Here is a 15,321-nt window from a genome sequence, read left to right on the forward strand (position 1 = left end):
GCAAAGCATTCTTTGATTGAACAAGGTGGAGAGGGATCCCACTGGTATGGTATTTACATAGCTACTTTGGCCCAAACTGTGTTTTTAAATAAAAAAAAAAAAAAAAGAGCTTTACCTGGAATTCTTCTATAAAGTGAACCCGTACTTTGCCCAAGCAGAGCAATACAACAAACTCAAGTTAATGTCATTCTCCCTGGAAATACATACTTGGTTGCCTTTCTCTTCCCCACCACTCCATTCTGTCAACAGGAGTGAGGATGGACAGTTAATCTTGAACAAAAATTTGACTGTCTGGCCAAATGTCTGGAGAAGTATCTTTTTATATACATATAAAGAATTGACAAGAGTATTTTTCAGCCAAGTTAAAAACAGCTATATATGGACTTTTATTTTTTACAGTGTTTAGAATTGCCTGTGGATATGTGGTCAGTTATTTGTTGAATTGTGATTTTAAAAAATATTCAATAGTGAATTGTATAACAAATCTGAGGGCAACTTGGAAATAGGGCTGAAGGTTGTGTAATTACCATTGTAAACACACTGTAGACACCAGATGACTGGATTTTCTATACTGCCTATTGACCTATACCATCAGATACCTATTGTATATTCAGGCATCTATATCAGCTTTTTCCATACATGTAACATATAAAACTATGTTTTGCATACAGGTTGCAGCTGAACTATTGATTGGTCATAGGACATATCAATTTTCTTTCACATTAGCAAAGGCAACTGATATATTAGGTTTAATGTTACCATACAATGATTGGTGCATATTAAAAAAATTTAGATTTAAGCAGTATTAAACCCAAAAATGTAATATATTACAGCTTTAATCGTTCAATATGGTGTCTGAATCAGTTTTTTAGGCTTTTTTCCTTCTGTTATCACTTGGCGATCTGACCAGTAACACACCTACTATATTAGAAATACCACTGTCTAGGAATGAGCACAGGACACAGCCCACAACACCATTTTCAGTCTGGAGGGGAGTGTTACATTAGAAGAGTTGACTACAATAACAAATTGAAGCCAAACTCCATCTCACACTTTCCTTTTGGGATAAAGGTTTTATATGAATAAATAAAAGCTGATAAATTTTAACCACCCCTATTATTGGTAAATGGATGGTATCATCCATGTAAACTGATACATTCAGCTGGAGAGCTTGAACTTCTGAAACATAGCAGAGTTGCTGGCTGAATGAAAGATGAAATTAGAAGAAAGAAAGCCTAAAAAAGGAAAATAATGCAGCCATCACATCAACAAATTTTTAAGCTGCAATTTATTAAATGTTGGCTTTTATTTTTAATGCCGATTTAAAAATTTCCTGTAGTTTCCCAATGTGTATGAGTGAGTGGTAAGGGATATCCTCACCCTTTGTGTGCATATAATATGCAGGAAGGAAAACTGTGCAAGCAAAATGTATCTTGTTCCCCACACAGCCACATGTCTAGTGTTTATACAGATGCTAAACAATATGTGTTTTTAGATAATGAAATAACACATGATAAACTTGATCATTCAACAGCCAGTCTTTGAAATTGATAATAAAATACACGTACACACTTGTCAGGGCTGGATTTTCACAACTGAAGCCTTCAGGTACACACCTTTTGCCACCCCGAGCAACACCTCCACTACTGGTGTCACTTCTCAATTAAATATATTTTTTAGCCTGGTTCTATTCTGGCTCAGAATATTGTAATATATAAGGTTACACAGCATATGAATATTTTACAGATAAATGGAAAAAAGTGTGGCCTATAATTTGGAAGGGAAGCTGTCGCTTTGCCTCAGCTACCTGTAGGCTGCATAGTGCCCACAGAAATATAGTAATTCCCAATATGATCATAATTAGTCTGATCAACTCATGTCTATGGGTATATACTGATTGAACACATGGAAGTGTGGTTCTGAAACAGATACAAATGCATTTTTCATAAAAGGCCTTGAAGATTTTGAATGTTTACTTTGCGAGGACAGAAGTCACTTTGCATTAAAATAATGCTTTTTCAGGAGAAGGTATGTAGGCTTTGAAAAAGCAATCTTACTAAAAAGGCATAAAAAAAAAAAAAAAAAATCATTTACAGCCAGCTGTACATGCATCAAAGTTCAAACAAGTGCCTCTACACATCCAGGTATTAAATGACATTCAGCAGTTCTTCTGGTTCATGCTGGTCTTGTACCCTAAAACGGGAAAATATAATTATGTGTAAGACTTTGCATTCTGCAACAAAGTATTGAAATAGGTACAGCTGACATCAATATCACTTTTCTCTAAGGCCCTGTCCACACTTGGCAATTTGGAATTGCCAGCAGAAACAATTCTGCCTGGGATTACAAACCACAGTAAAACTGCGCAATGGTGGCGGTCTTAATGCTTGAAAATTGCAGCAAAATGGTTTTAAAAATGCACCCAACTCATTGCAAAAGTTTGGTACAATGAGCTTTGTTGCACTTTTGGAGCAGAGGGAGGCCCATTCAAAATAAATTCAGCAAAGTTAGGATGATTTTCACCCACAATACATCAAAATGCACAAGTTTGAATGCAGCTTTAGGCTAGTTCATACTGATGCAATGTGGGAAACGCACAGGAATGGCTGCGTTTCCTGCACCGCACCACAAAGCAATCGCACTGTGTTCATGCAATCTGCTGCAAATGTATGTATGAACACCCATGCAATCCAATTCCCGTGCGGCGCAAAAAATTATAGGCTCAAATTGCACCGCATAGAATCGCATGTAGTTTGCACAGGAATGTGGTGCAATTCCTGTGCGAATCACATGCGATGTGACTGTGTGAACCGTAGCTTCATCTTCTCATAAATCAGGGCTTGACAAACTTGCTTTGAATCTATGAGCCAGCTAAAAAAGTTAGGAGCCAGTTTTTTTTTTTTTTTTTTTTGTTTTTTTTTTTAAAAGCGTTGTGTGGGTTGTCAGCGCCCAGAGCAAAGCAAGTAGTTTGCGCCCCCTAAACCATCTACAGGCATCACAAGCCGGGAATCTCTCAACGGGAACCTGGAAGTGGCATCATAAGGACAAGAAGGGGAGGGGAGTGGGATGTGTCCACTCTCCTCCTTCCCCTCTAGATGAGCAAGTGGGGACCGGGAGACCCCACCTCCAGCCGAGGGGTGGGGTGGGGGTGGGGGGGGGGGGTGGAAAATGAGGGTGGTTTGGGAAAGACTGGCACTGTGTGGAAGAAATCGGTGGCAGGGCTGCCGCCCGAATGCTTCCACCTGACAGATGAGCCCTGCTGCCTAAAAGGTTAATAGTAATAAAAAAAAAAATAATACCTGCCCGGCACCTGGAACTGCATGTCCCCAGCATCGGGCAATACAAATTCAACATCCCTGTGAAAGCTTAGGTTTTTATAGGAATCTCCAGCAGTGCAATGGAGAGTCAAGAAGGTACTATGAAGGTAGTGTAAAGTAAGTCACAAAAATAGAGCAGAAACAGGCCACCTAGAATGACACGAATAGCTGGTGTCATAATCATATCTCCGACTCACTTAGTATATAAGTGTGGATCCATAAACCCAGAAAATGCATACTGAACAATATGGTAGTGTGACAAGAGCACCCCTACCTGAAAAAAAGAAGGTTACTAAGAGATCCACGCGGAGTAATATGGATTCAAAAATTACAGGCAATACTTTATTTGATCACATAGATCATAAGGAGGTTAAACATGAGCACGGTGAACATGTCAAGCAAATAAAATCATTTTAAAAGCACTTAGCGTCTTCATATCAGGGTCATTTAGGCAAGTAGAGTACCATATAAGGCAATATACGGTAATGGTGAGGTTTTGATCCTAGGTTTCCATGAATTTCCAGCTTGTATTAGAGTGAACCATAGATTCAGCAAATATGTTCCCAATATAAGTCAGGATGTGTAGAGTAGCCTCCTGATGTATGGAAGCTGGAACACAAAAATACACAAAAAATGTATGAAAATATAGGAGCTGAATCACATCCAGGCCTCACCAAGCCTATCTCTACAGTAATTAGTGGACACCTTCATTACCTTCTTAGTTGTGAAACTGTCATACCCGCTTCTCAAATGTAGGGACTTCCTGGATAGCCACCCCAAGTGAAACACAGTCCACAGTACCAAATGATTCTGGGGATATATATAAAAATTATTGTATAGAACACAGGCATCAAGTGAAACCCTGAAAGCAAAAAACAAAGTATGGGTATATTACCATCAATAGAGATCAAGAGGACTCCCGTCGACTTGAAATAGGATCAGGTCCTTGATGCTTGTTCAAAGGTGCATATGGGGGTGGGAAGCCAGGTAGTCACAGTACGTAGATTCCAAACACATATATAGTGTATGTAGCAGGCCGTGAATACCTGAGTCTGTATACCCACTGAAGGGTTTCCAAAAATTACTCAATCTAAGAAAATTGAAGCGGTTTGAATAGGATATGGCTTTGTCACAGCATACAATGCCTAAATAGGATAGCATATAAGTATATATATGTATATATTATCCTCTAAAGAGGATTTCCAAAAAATTCCCCGAATATACAGGGTAGATTAGGCCCGTATAACATGCCCTCTTAGCTCCAGATATACTCTATAAATCTACACAGCTGTAAGCTTAAATAACTTGCCACCGGTGGAAGGTATATTCCCCTAGGGGATTGCCGTTTGCGAACCGCTGTAGTAGTAGACTTTATGGTAGTTTTCAGAGGGCCTCGTGCCTTCCTAGCAAGGAGCTGCGACACCGCCGTTCCTTCCCACCTCGATTAACCTCTAGATTAACCTACAGGAGGGAACCAAGGATCTTAAGGTAATAAATCTCTCCAAGTTTGCGTTGAAAAAAAGACATTATGATTTACTACGGAGAGGCTTGACCTTTTCTCCTACGGACAAAATGGACCTGTTTGAGGTCTATAAAGATCTAAATCTATTTCTGAGAAAGATCCTTTTAAGAATTCCATATCTATCTAGAGAAGAACTAAATCCCTGTGACCTTAACTCAGAGAGGGAACAACAGGCATTAAGTGACCTTATTAGTCTTCTTGAGGAGACTCCCATAAGTGGTGAGACTGGGGAGGTGGATGTCTCAAATAAGTGGAAAAGACACACTAGACTTAAAACTCCATCTAGAAGAATGCCTAATATTAGGGAAAATAAATGGCTAAGTACTTTTCTAGATCTAGTACATGATGACCTTGGAAAAATAGACTGGACAATGAGGAATGGTTGATAACCTGACTAAAGCTGAAAGAATAGCTCTTAGGGAACTTAAGAATGCTAAAAATATTGTGATTAAAAAAAGTGATAAAAAGGGGGAAATGTAGTATTACTAGAGAGTGTGGAATATGAAAAGGAGGTACTTAGACAGTTGAAGAGTCCGGATACATATCGTAAACTACATAATAATCCTTTCCCCAAACTCGTAGTTGCCCTAAATAAAAAAGTGGAACTGGCACGTGAAGTAAACTTACTAACTAAACAGGAATGCGACATGCTGACAGTTGATGTCTATAACATCCCCACCTTTTATGTAATCCCAAAAATACATAAAAATCCTACTCAACCACCGGGACGCCCTATAGTATCTGCTATCAGTGGTCCGCTGGAACCAATAGGTAGATTTGTAGATGATCTAATTAAGGATCTGGTCTTGGAACTTAGATCCTATGTAAGGGATACGGGAGATGTACTGAAAAAGATTTTAAATGTAAGAGTACCTAAGGGTGCACTTCTGGTGGGAATTGATGTGGAATCATTATATACCTCTATTCCACACGTCTGGGGACGGAGAGCTGTGGCCTACTTTTTGGAGACATATTTCCCTGAAATGGAGGCTCAAAATGAATTTATATTGGACTTGCTGGATTTTATGTTGACCCATAACTGTTTTCAGTTCCTGGGTTCCTTCTACCAGCAAATATGTGGTACCTCCATGGGAGCACCCTGGGCCCCGGCATTTGCATGCTTACATCTAGGCTTATGGGAAGAGGAGTTGGTTTATCCCTCCACTCCCTATAAGCAACACGCAATAAAATGGTTGCGATATATTGATGATGTCCTGATGGTCTGGGATGGAGGTATAGATGAGTTAAAAATAATTATGGAATTCCTAAATGATAACGATAGGAATATCAAACTTACTTATACAGCAGATAGAGAGGTAATAACATTCTTGGATTTATCAATCTCAATTTATGAAAATAAACTAGTCACTAAAACGTTTAGAAAGGAAACAGCGGCCAATACACTTTTACATGCTAATAGCTACCATCCAAGGAGCTTAAAACAGGGAATACCCATTGGCCAGTTTCAGAGAATAAAAAGGAACTGTACAGAAGAAGCTGAATATAGAAATGAATCTATTCAGCTCTACAAGAGGTTTAGGGAAAGAGGTTACTCACATAGAACCCTAAGAAGAGCAAAAAGAAGAGCTCTTGGTAGAACAAGAGAGGAGCTTATAAATAAACCAAAATCAAAGCCAGGGGCGAACTCGGTAAATCAACCGGTAAGATTCATAACTAAATTTGGACAACAATGGGATGAAGTCAAGAAGGCCCTGGACTCTCATTGGTATTTATTAACTCAAAATCCACAGATAGCAAGAGTGGTAGGGGAGAGCCCCCAAAAGGAAAAACGAAAAGGAATCTCAGGACTAGGATTGGTGAACACTTGAGAGACATTAGAAATGAAAATAGGAATGTAAGAAAGGGAGAAAAAGAGAACCCACTGGCACAACACTTTAAAGAAGTACACGGGGGTAAAACAGAAGGTCTAAAAGTGAAAGGGATTTTCTTGCTTAATATTTCAGCTCGTCGGGGGGACTTTGATAAAGTCCTCCTACAAAGAGAAAAATTCTGGATCTATACCCTGGGTGCACTTGTCCCATACGGACTGAATACAGAACTCAACTTTGGAGTTTTTTTGAATTGAATTTCTTGGAACCTCTAATATACCCTGAGCTATAATCTAAACTGGGGTATTATATAGGGGAGTGAAATATGGATCTATCCGGATAAAGTATGAATCTAACCATGTGAGTCTTCCTATTCCCACTACATATTGAATTCTTATAATAACTAGATCAATACTAAAATTAGGAAATTGAATCCTCTCTTGATGTCTCCCCCTTTTTGAATTATAATAAAAATTCCTTTCCATTATCCTCTTTAAAGATGATCTGATTTACAATAATATGGTCCCCCCTTTTTATTGCCAGCAGTCAATTTAAATTTAATATATGTGTTTTAATTCACTTTGGATCTTTCGAATGTAGTGATACTCTTTCAACACAAGATGGCGAGGTGGAGACTCTTTGGTATGCAATTAGTGCACCATATAAGGCAAAGGATTGAAGTCCCCTCCCAGTTCTGACGAAGTCTGCGGTGATTGGCGGACGAAACGCGTCAACGTAATGACATCACTACGCTCGGCGTCTTCATAGGGTGCGGCGCCCACGAGGTGGGAAGGAACGCGGTGTCACAGCTCCTTTCTAGGAAGGCACGAGGCCCTCTGAAAACTACCATAAAGTCTACTACTACAGCGGTTCGCAAACGGCAAAAATATGACAGGTGTACTCACTTCTGTGAGATACTGTATACACACACACATACACTATATTGCCAAAAGTATTGGGATGCCTGCCTTTACATGCACATGGAACCGATGACAGAATAAATGGATGTGGTGTAATGCCTGCCCCAAATTTAAAATACAGTACCGCTGGTTTTTATCTTACAAACGTGCAGCCAATTAAGACCAACTCTCAGGTTACAGAGAGAGACCCTGGTGCAGACAGATTTTGTGAAAGGGTCTCGTTAGTGTTCTAAAAGTGGTGTAGCGTGTGCCAAAATCAGGTTCTAGACAGGTACTTGGCATACTTTGCACCTTTCACAAAATCTGTCTAAATTCAGATGCTGAACAGTATACATTATACAATCATTTTAGCCAAACTGTATGACAATCTAATTCTCTGTTCATGACCATAAACAGGTAATAGGTCACCTGCGATCATAGAAGAACCATTTCTGGTGTGCAACAAAGTGTTTAAAGAGTAACTCCACTTCTGTTGAGAAAAAAAACCTTCCCCTCTAGGTGATCTACCATATGTATAGTGCAAGGATTTTAGCAAAATTTGTTGCAGATTCCTAACTTTTGTTTGTCAGTGTCCATGTGAAAAGTGAATCTAATGGGAGTGGTTTCAGAATTATCAATCCGCTGCTGCACCTGTACGGCTCTGGGGAAAACTGCATCTCTTTAGCCGTGATTTCTTATTGGGAGTATCTCACCTAAAATGACATTTTTGTTGCAGGGAGTGCCTGAAATTTGCCTTGTATCTTAGTGCAGACTTCTGGGAGAAAGGAAGCCAATCACCAAGCAGGAAAGTAATGTTGCTGGGGGACATTCTGTACACATTCTGTGTACAGAACACCTGCAGGTAGCCATATTGCATTGCATTTTACAGAAAATTACAGCGCTGTGGCTTGAAAAGGAAAAGGTAATTTTTAATAACATTCAATATGACTTGTGTCGTAATTGTATATGCGATATTTTTTTTTTATTTGCTATTTTTGTTCCCACGAAATTAGAGTTACTCTTTAAATGTATTTCCACAAGATCCAAGATGTTGAACTTTTAAAGGCACCAATACACAGTCATATAAAAATATATCAAATTTATTTTGTGATATTACAATGAAAATAGTATAATTTAATTTTATACAGAATTATGACATTTGGAGTATCAGTCTGCATATATTTACTGACAAGCACATAATACCGTATGCTATACCTCGCTTTCCTCACTGATCAATTATTATCATTACAAATTAGACCTCAACATAGCTGTTACATAGAGAGATGTAAAGTTTCTAACAACTGATCCCAATGGCAAGTAGGGTGAAAACATTTCTAGGTGTTTCACAAGTAACGTACAGGCTGGAGCATCAGGTATAGCAGGTAAAATAGGTATTGAACACGTCACCATTTTTCTAAGTAAATATACACTACATTACCAAAAGTATTGGGACGCCTGCCGTTACACGCACATGAACTTGAAGGGCATCCCAGTCTTAGTCCGTAGGATTCAATATTGAGTTGGCCCACCCTTTGCAGCTATAACAGCTTCAACTCTTCTAGGAAGGCTGTCCCCAAGGCTTAGGAGTGTGTCTGTGGGAATGTTTGACCATTCTTCCAAAAGCACATTTGTGAGGTTAGGCACTGATGTCAGATGAGAAGGCCTAGCTCGCAGTCTCTGCTCTAATTCATCCCAAAGGGGTTCTGAAATTGTCCAAAATGTCTTGGTATGCTGACGCCTTAAGAGTTCCCTTCACTGAAACTAAGGGGCCAAGCCCAGCCCCTGAGAAACAACCCCACACCATGATCCCCCCTCCACTAACATTACACTTGGCACAATGCAGTCAGGCAAGTACCATTCTCCTAGCAACCGCCAAACCCAGACATGTCCATTGGATTGCCAGAAAGAGAAGAGCGATTTATTACTCCAAAGAACACATCTCCACTGCTCTGGAGTCCAGTGGCGGCGTGCTTTACACCACTACATCTGATGCTTTGCATTGCAATTGGTGATGGAACGTTTGTATGCAGCTGCTTGGCCATGGAAACCCATTCCATGAAGCTCTCTATGCACTGTTCTTGTGCTAATCTGTAGGCTACACAAAGTTTGGAGGTCTTTAGCTATTGCCCACAGTTAGCACTTCTGCACATTTGAGCTTTAGCATGTGCTGATCCCACTCTGTTATTTTACGTGGCCTACCACTTCATGGCTGTTGTTCCCAGTTGCTTCCACTTTGTTATAATACCACTACCAGTTAACTATGAAATATTAAGTAGTAAGGAAATTTCACAGATGGATATTGCACAGGTGGCAACCTATCACGTTACCACAGTTGAATTCACTGAGCTCCTGAGAGCAAACTATTCTTTCACAAATGTTTGTAAAAGCAGTCTGTTATGCATAGGTGCTTGATTTTATATACCTGTGGTCATGGAGGTGATTGGAACACCTGAATCCAATGATTTGAAGGGGTGTCCCAATACTTTTGATAATATAGTGTATTTCTAAAGGTGCTATTGACATGAAATTGTCACCACGTTGGTAACAACCCATGCAATCTATACATACAAAGAAACGAAAACAAGTTCAGTAACAACGAAAACAAGGTATATGTAATGAAATGGAATGACACGGGGAAAATGTATTGAACAAATGACGATAGGGATGTGCAAAAAGGCATGGAAAGCCAAGACACCAGCTGAAATCTATCAGTAATTAGAAAGCAATTCTGCCCCTTGTCAGTGCAAATGAATATCAACTGATGGCATATAAAAAGGTGTCTCCTTATCAAGGTGTCAAACATGAAACATCTCATGATGTTATGAAAAATGGTAATGTATTCAATACTTATTTTACCCACTATACAGTGAGGAACAGAAGTATTTGAACACCCTGTGATTTTGCAAGTTCTCCCACTTAGAAATCATGGAGGGGTCTGAAATTCACATTGTAGGTGCATTCCCACTCTGAGAGGCAGAATTTAAAAAAAATTTCAGGAAATCACATTGTATGATTTTTAAAGAATTTGTCTTGTACTGCTGAACATAAGTATTTGAACACCTGAGAAAATCAGTGTTAATATTTGGTACAGAAGCCTTTGTACGTTTCCTGTAGTTCTTGACCAGGTTTGCACACAATGCAACAGGGATTTTGGCCCACTCCTCCACACAGATCTCCTCTAGATCTGTCAGGTTTCAGTGCTGTCGCTGAGCAACACGGAGTTTCAGCTCCCTCCAAAGAGGTTCTATTGGATTTAGGTCTGGAGACTGGCTAGGTCACTCCAGAACCTTTATATGCTTCTTACGGAGCCACTCCTTGGTTATCCTGGCTGTGTGCTTCGGGTCATTGTCATGTTGGAAGACCCAGCCACGACCCATCTTCAATGCTCTGACTGAGGGAAGGAGGTTGTTGCTCAAAATATCACAATAAATGGCCCCATTCATCCTCTCCTTAATACAGTGCAATTGTCCTGTCCCCTTCGCAGAAAAGCACCCCCAAAGCATGATGTTACCACCCCCATGCTTCACAGTAGGGATGGTTTTCTTGGGATGCAACTCATCCTTCTTTTTCCTCTAAACACGACAAGTGAAGTTTAGACCAAAAATTTCTACTTTGGCCTTATCTGACCACATGACTTTCTCCCGTGCCTCCTCTGGATCATCCAGATGGTCATTGGCAAACTTCAGACGGGCCTGGACATGTGGTGACTTGAGCAGGGGAACCTTCCGTGCAATGCATGATTTGAAACCATGACGGCGTAGTGTTCTACCGACAGTGACCTTTGAAACTGTGGTCCCAGCTCTCTTCATGTCATTGACCAGCTCCTCCCTTGTAGTTCTCACAGATTCCTCACCTTTCTGATAAGGTGAGGAATCAGCCCAGATCTTGCATGGAGCCCCAGTCCGAGGAAGAATGACAGTTGTCTTTAGCCTCTACCATTTTCTAACATTTGCTCCAACAGTTGATCTATTTTCACCAAGCTGCTTGGCAATTGCCCTCTAGCCCTTTCCAGCCTTGTGGAGGTCCACAATTTTGTCTCTGGTGTCTTTTGACAGCTCTTTGGTCTTGCCCATGGTAGTAGTTGGCGTTTGACTGACTGTGGGGTGGGCAGGTGTCGTTAGAGAGCTCAGACAGGTGCTACTAAGTTAGATTAATGAGTGGAGTAGAGGTGGACTTTTTAAAGGCACAGTAACAGGTCTTTGAGAGCCAGAATTCTTGCTGTTTCTTAGGTGTTCAAATACTTATGTTCAGCAATGCAAGACAAATAAATTCTTTAAAAATCATACAATGTGATTTCCTGAATTTTTTTTAAAATTCTGTCACTCAGAGTGGGAATGCACATACAATGTGAATTTCAGACCCCTCCATGATTTCTAAGTGGGGGAACTTGCAAAATCGTAGGGTGTTCAAATACTTCTGTTCCTCACTGTATATCAAAGAACTGTCTACAAATAAAAAAGAATTAGGGTAAATATTTACACACCTCATCATTAGTAAAGTAGATATTAAATATCAGTTAAAGTGTTACTAAACCCATGACCCTGCATTCACTATATCTGCTCTCCTGCAGTATACAGAGCATGGAAATGCAATTGTTTTAGTAAATATAAACTGCTAAATACCTTTTCCCAGCAGCAGCATATAGCAGTCTTGTGATTTCTATCAGTGTCTGGTCGAGCACTAGTTAGAGCTTGAAGGAGTTTTCATTCTCCTCTGACTGTCCTATGAGGCCACATAACCCCTGACCCTCTGTCTGGACAGTGCTGATTGGCCTCTGATTTTTTTTTTTTTTAATTTCCATGAAATAAAATGAAAAAAACTCCCAAATTTTTTTTAAAAAGCCCCCATTTTTCTTATTTTGTTATAAAATTTTGCAAACAAATAACAAATAATTCACAAATTTAGGCCAAAATGCATTCTTCAACAGTTCTTTGGTAAAGTCAAATCAGCATGTATTGTTTAGTCTGTGTGAAAATTAGAATCTACAAAACTATGGTATATACAGTATATTTGAGGCCCTAAAAAGCAAGAACAGTTTGAAGTTGTAATTTTTTGTAAAAAGGAGGAAATTAAATATTTTATTTTCATAAAGTTGTAATTTGAACATGTTATGTATCACCCACAGCATAGGCATACTTATAATTATACCCCAAAACACATTCTGCTATGCCTCCCAAATATGGAGATATTTTGTCTGAGACATTTTCTCAACCTAGATAAAATTATGCATCTTACTGCCTGACTAGCCATCACATTTTTGGAGGCCCTGAAGCTCCAGGACAGTGGAAACACCTACAAAATGACCACGTTTTGGAAAGCAAACACTCCAACAAGGTATTTTTGAGAAGGCATAACGAGTCTTTTGAAAAAAAGTTTTGCCACAAGTTTCTGGAAAATGTGGAATGAATATATATATATATATATATATATATATTTTTTTTTTTTTTTTACACAAAAGGTGTCACTTAATACAATATTTCTAAACACACATCAAAAGGCATACTTAGAATTACAACCCAGAACACATTCTGCTACACCTCCCGAGTATGTTGACTCAACATATGGGAGACTTTCAGTGCCTGAACGGATTGTGTCCCAGGCATGTTATCTTGTGTATTATTTATTTCAGGTACTTATATAGCACCGCCAAATTACGTAGTGCTTTACATATATCTTGTACATTCACATCAGTCCCTAACCCTCAAGGGTCGTGCAGTCTAAGGTCCCTAACTTACATTCATACATACACATACTAGGGCCAATTTAGACAGGAGCCAATTAACCTACCAGCATGTCTTTGGAGCATGGAAGGAAACCGAAGTACCCAAACCCACGCAGGCAAAGGGAGGACATGCAAACTCCAGTCAGGTAGTGCCGTGGTTGGGATTCAAACCAAGGACCTTAGTACTGCTAACCATTTAGCCACTGTGCTGCCCACACAAATTATTAATATTACACAAATCAACCAATTGTATCAAAAACAATGTACTGTAATGGTCACCTCTGTATAAGTGGTCAGGGAAGCAGCAAACAGGCAAAGGATCAGTCCAGGCAACAAGCAGAAACGTGGTCAATAAACAAGCAAATGCAGGAACACTGCTTCTAGCTACACTGGTTTGGATACACTGGCTGGTGTGGTGCTGAGTGGAGAACTGTGACTGGCTGCACTATTAGGACTTGTTTACAGGTGTGTACAGTAAAACCTTGTGGTTCAGCTGTGTTTTTAACCACCCCTCAACCACTACCCCCTTTAGCTGCAGAGGCAGTGGCTGGGGGTCTACACATGCAGTGCTTTGCTTCTGTGGCAGGAATTATACCCCATGAATTCCACTGATCGTGACCTATTCAAGTGAATTGGGGACTTGTGCAGGAAAGGGGTTAAAGCAGGTGGAGAGGAGGCAATACAGTGCTTCCTTAGTGCTTTTAAAATGCTCTTTTTAGAGCGATCCGAATATGGATGGCTCTTCAGAGAGCATCGCACATGTAAACAAGTCCTTATGGTGCCTACTGCAGTGGTAATCAGGGACACTGGGACTGCTGTGGTGGTAATCAGGGACACTGCAACTGACTGGCATGGTGGTGATTAGGGACAATATAAGTGGTGTGGTGGGGATCAGGGACACTGACTGGTGACAGGATGTAAATAAAAAAAAAAACCCCACACATTTAAAAAATGTTTTGTTTTACGTACTGTGACACTGTACTACTCTGTGGAGGCAATTAGGATTTTTTTTTTTTTTTTTTTACATCAGGTTTATTTTTTTTTTACATTAGGTTTACTTATTACAGTGATGATCTCTGTAAAAGCAATCGTTTTTAAAGTCATGAATGGCTTTCATTTATGATTCAATGTGTACTGTTCTGATTGCTGTGGCTACAGCTATGACATGGTACAGGGTCGCTGTGATTGTTACATAGTCTGGCTGAAAAAAGACAAAAGTCCACCCAGTTATAAATTGGCCTTTAACCATGTGATCACTGTGACCAGAGATCACAATAGTAAACAATGCTATCATGAATGGATACCATTCATGACAGTTGTTTATTAGTAGACATGTGATTGGTTATAACGATTACATGGTACCAGGGTTAATCACAGCGGCCCAATACCAAGCACTGTGATCCACTGTATTCGGTGGATACAGCAGTCACAGATCATGCTTCTGCTGAGGTTAGATGGTTAAATGGTTAGAGAAAGCCAGGTATGGCTTTTTATACAGTTACAATGATCCACTTTGGATCAGCGTAAATATGCATGTGCTGTACCTGTGGGATCTCTCTAGAAGCTGGAAATCACTGTAGTAGACATAGCTACTCCCTGCTGCACTGTGAACACAGACAGTGCACATAATGGGACCCATTCAGAGATCACTTTGCATTTTCTCAATGCATGCAAAGCATTCTTTGATTGAACAAGGTGGAGAGGGATCCCACTGGTATGGTATTTACATAGCTACTTTGGCCCAAACTGTGTTTTTAAATAAAAAAAAAAAAAAAAGAGCTTTACCTGGAATTCTTCTATAAAGTGAACCCGTACTTTGCCCAAGCAGAGCAATACAACAAACTCAAGTTAATGTCATTCTCCCTGGAAATACATACTTGGTTGCCTTTCTCTTCCCCACCACTCCATTCTGTCAACAGGAGTGAGGATGGACAGTTAATCTTGAACAAAAATTTGACTGTCTGGCCAAATGTCTGGAGAAGTAACTTTTTATATACATATAAAGAATTGACAAGAGTATTTTTCAGCCAAG

At 39.7% G+C, this 15,321-nt stretch overlaps 1 long non-coding RNA gene across 1 annotated transcript; it reads right to left on the minus strand.

The window, feature by feature from the left end:
* Window positions 1-3,633: 3,633 nt before the first annotated feature.
* LOC149440809 (uncharacterized) lies at window positions 3,634-4,414 on the minus strand. Its single transcript, XR_016307479.1, has 2 exons — window positions 4,032-4,414; window positions 3,634-3,926 (listed from the first exon to the last, which is right to left on the minus strand). It is a non-coding gene; the product is annotated as an uncharacterized LOC149440809 (long non-coding RNA).
* Between the last annotated feature and the right edge of the window lie 10,907 nt (window positions 4,415-15,321).

This window comes from Staurois parvus, unplaced genomic scaffold (genome assembly GCF_062004578.1).
Source record: "Staurois parvus isolate SC_StPar_1 unplaced genomic scaffold, SC_StPar_1.0 ptg001051l, whole genome shotgun sequence".
Classification (NCBI taxonomy): Eukaryota; Metazoa; Chordata; class Amphibia; order Anura; family Ranidae; genus Staurois; species Staurois parvus.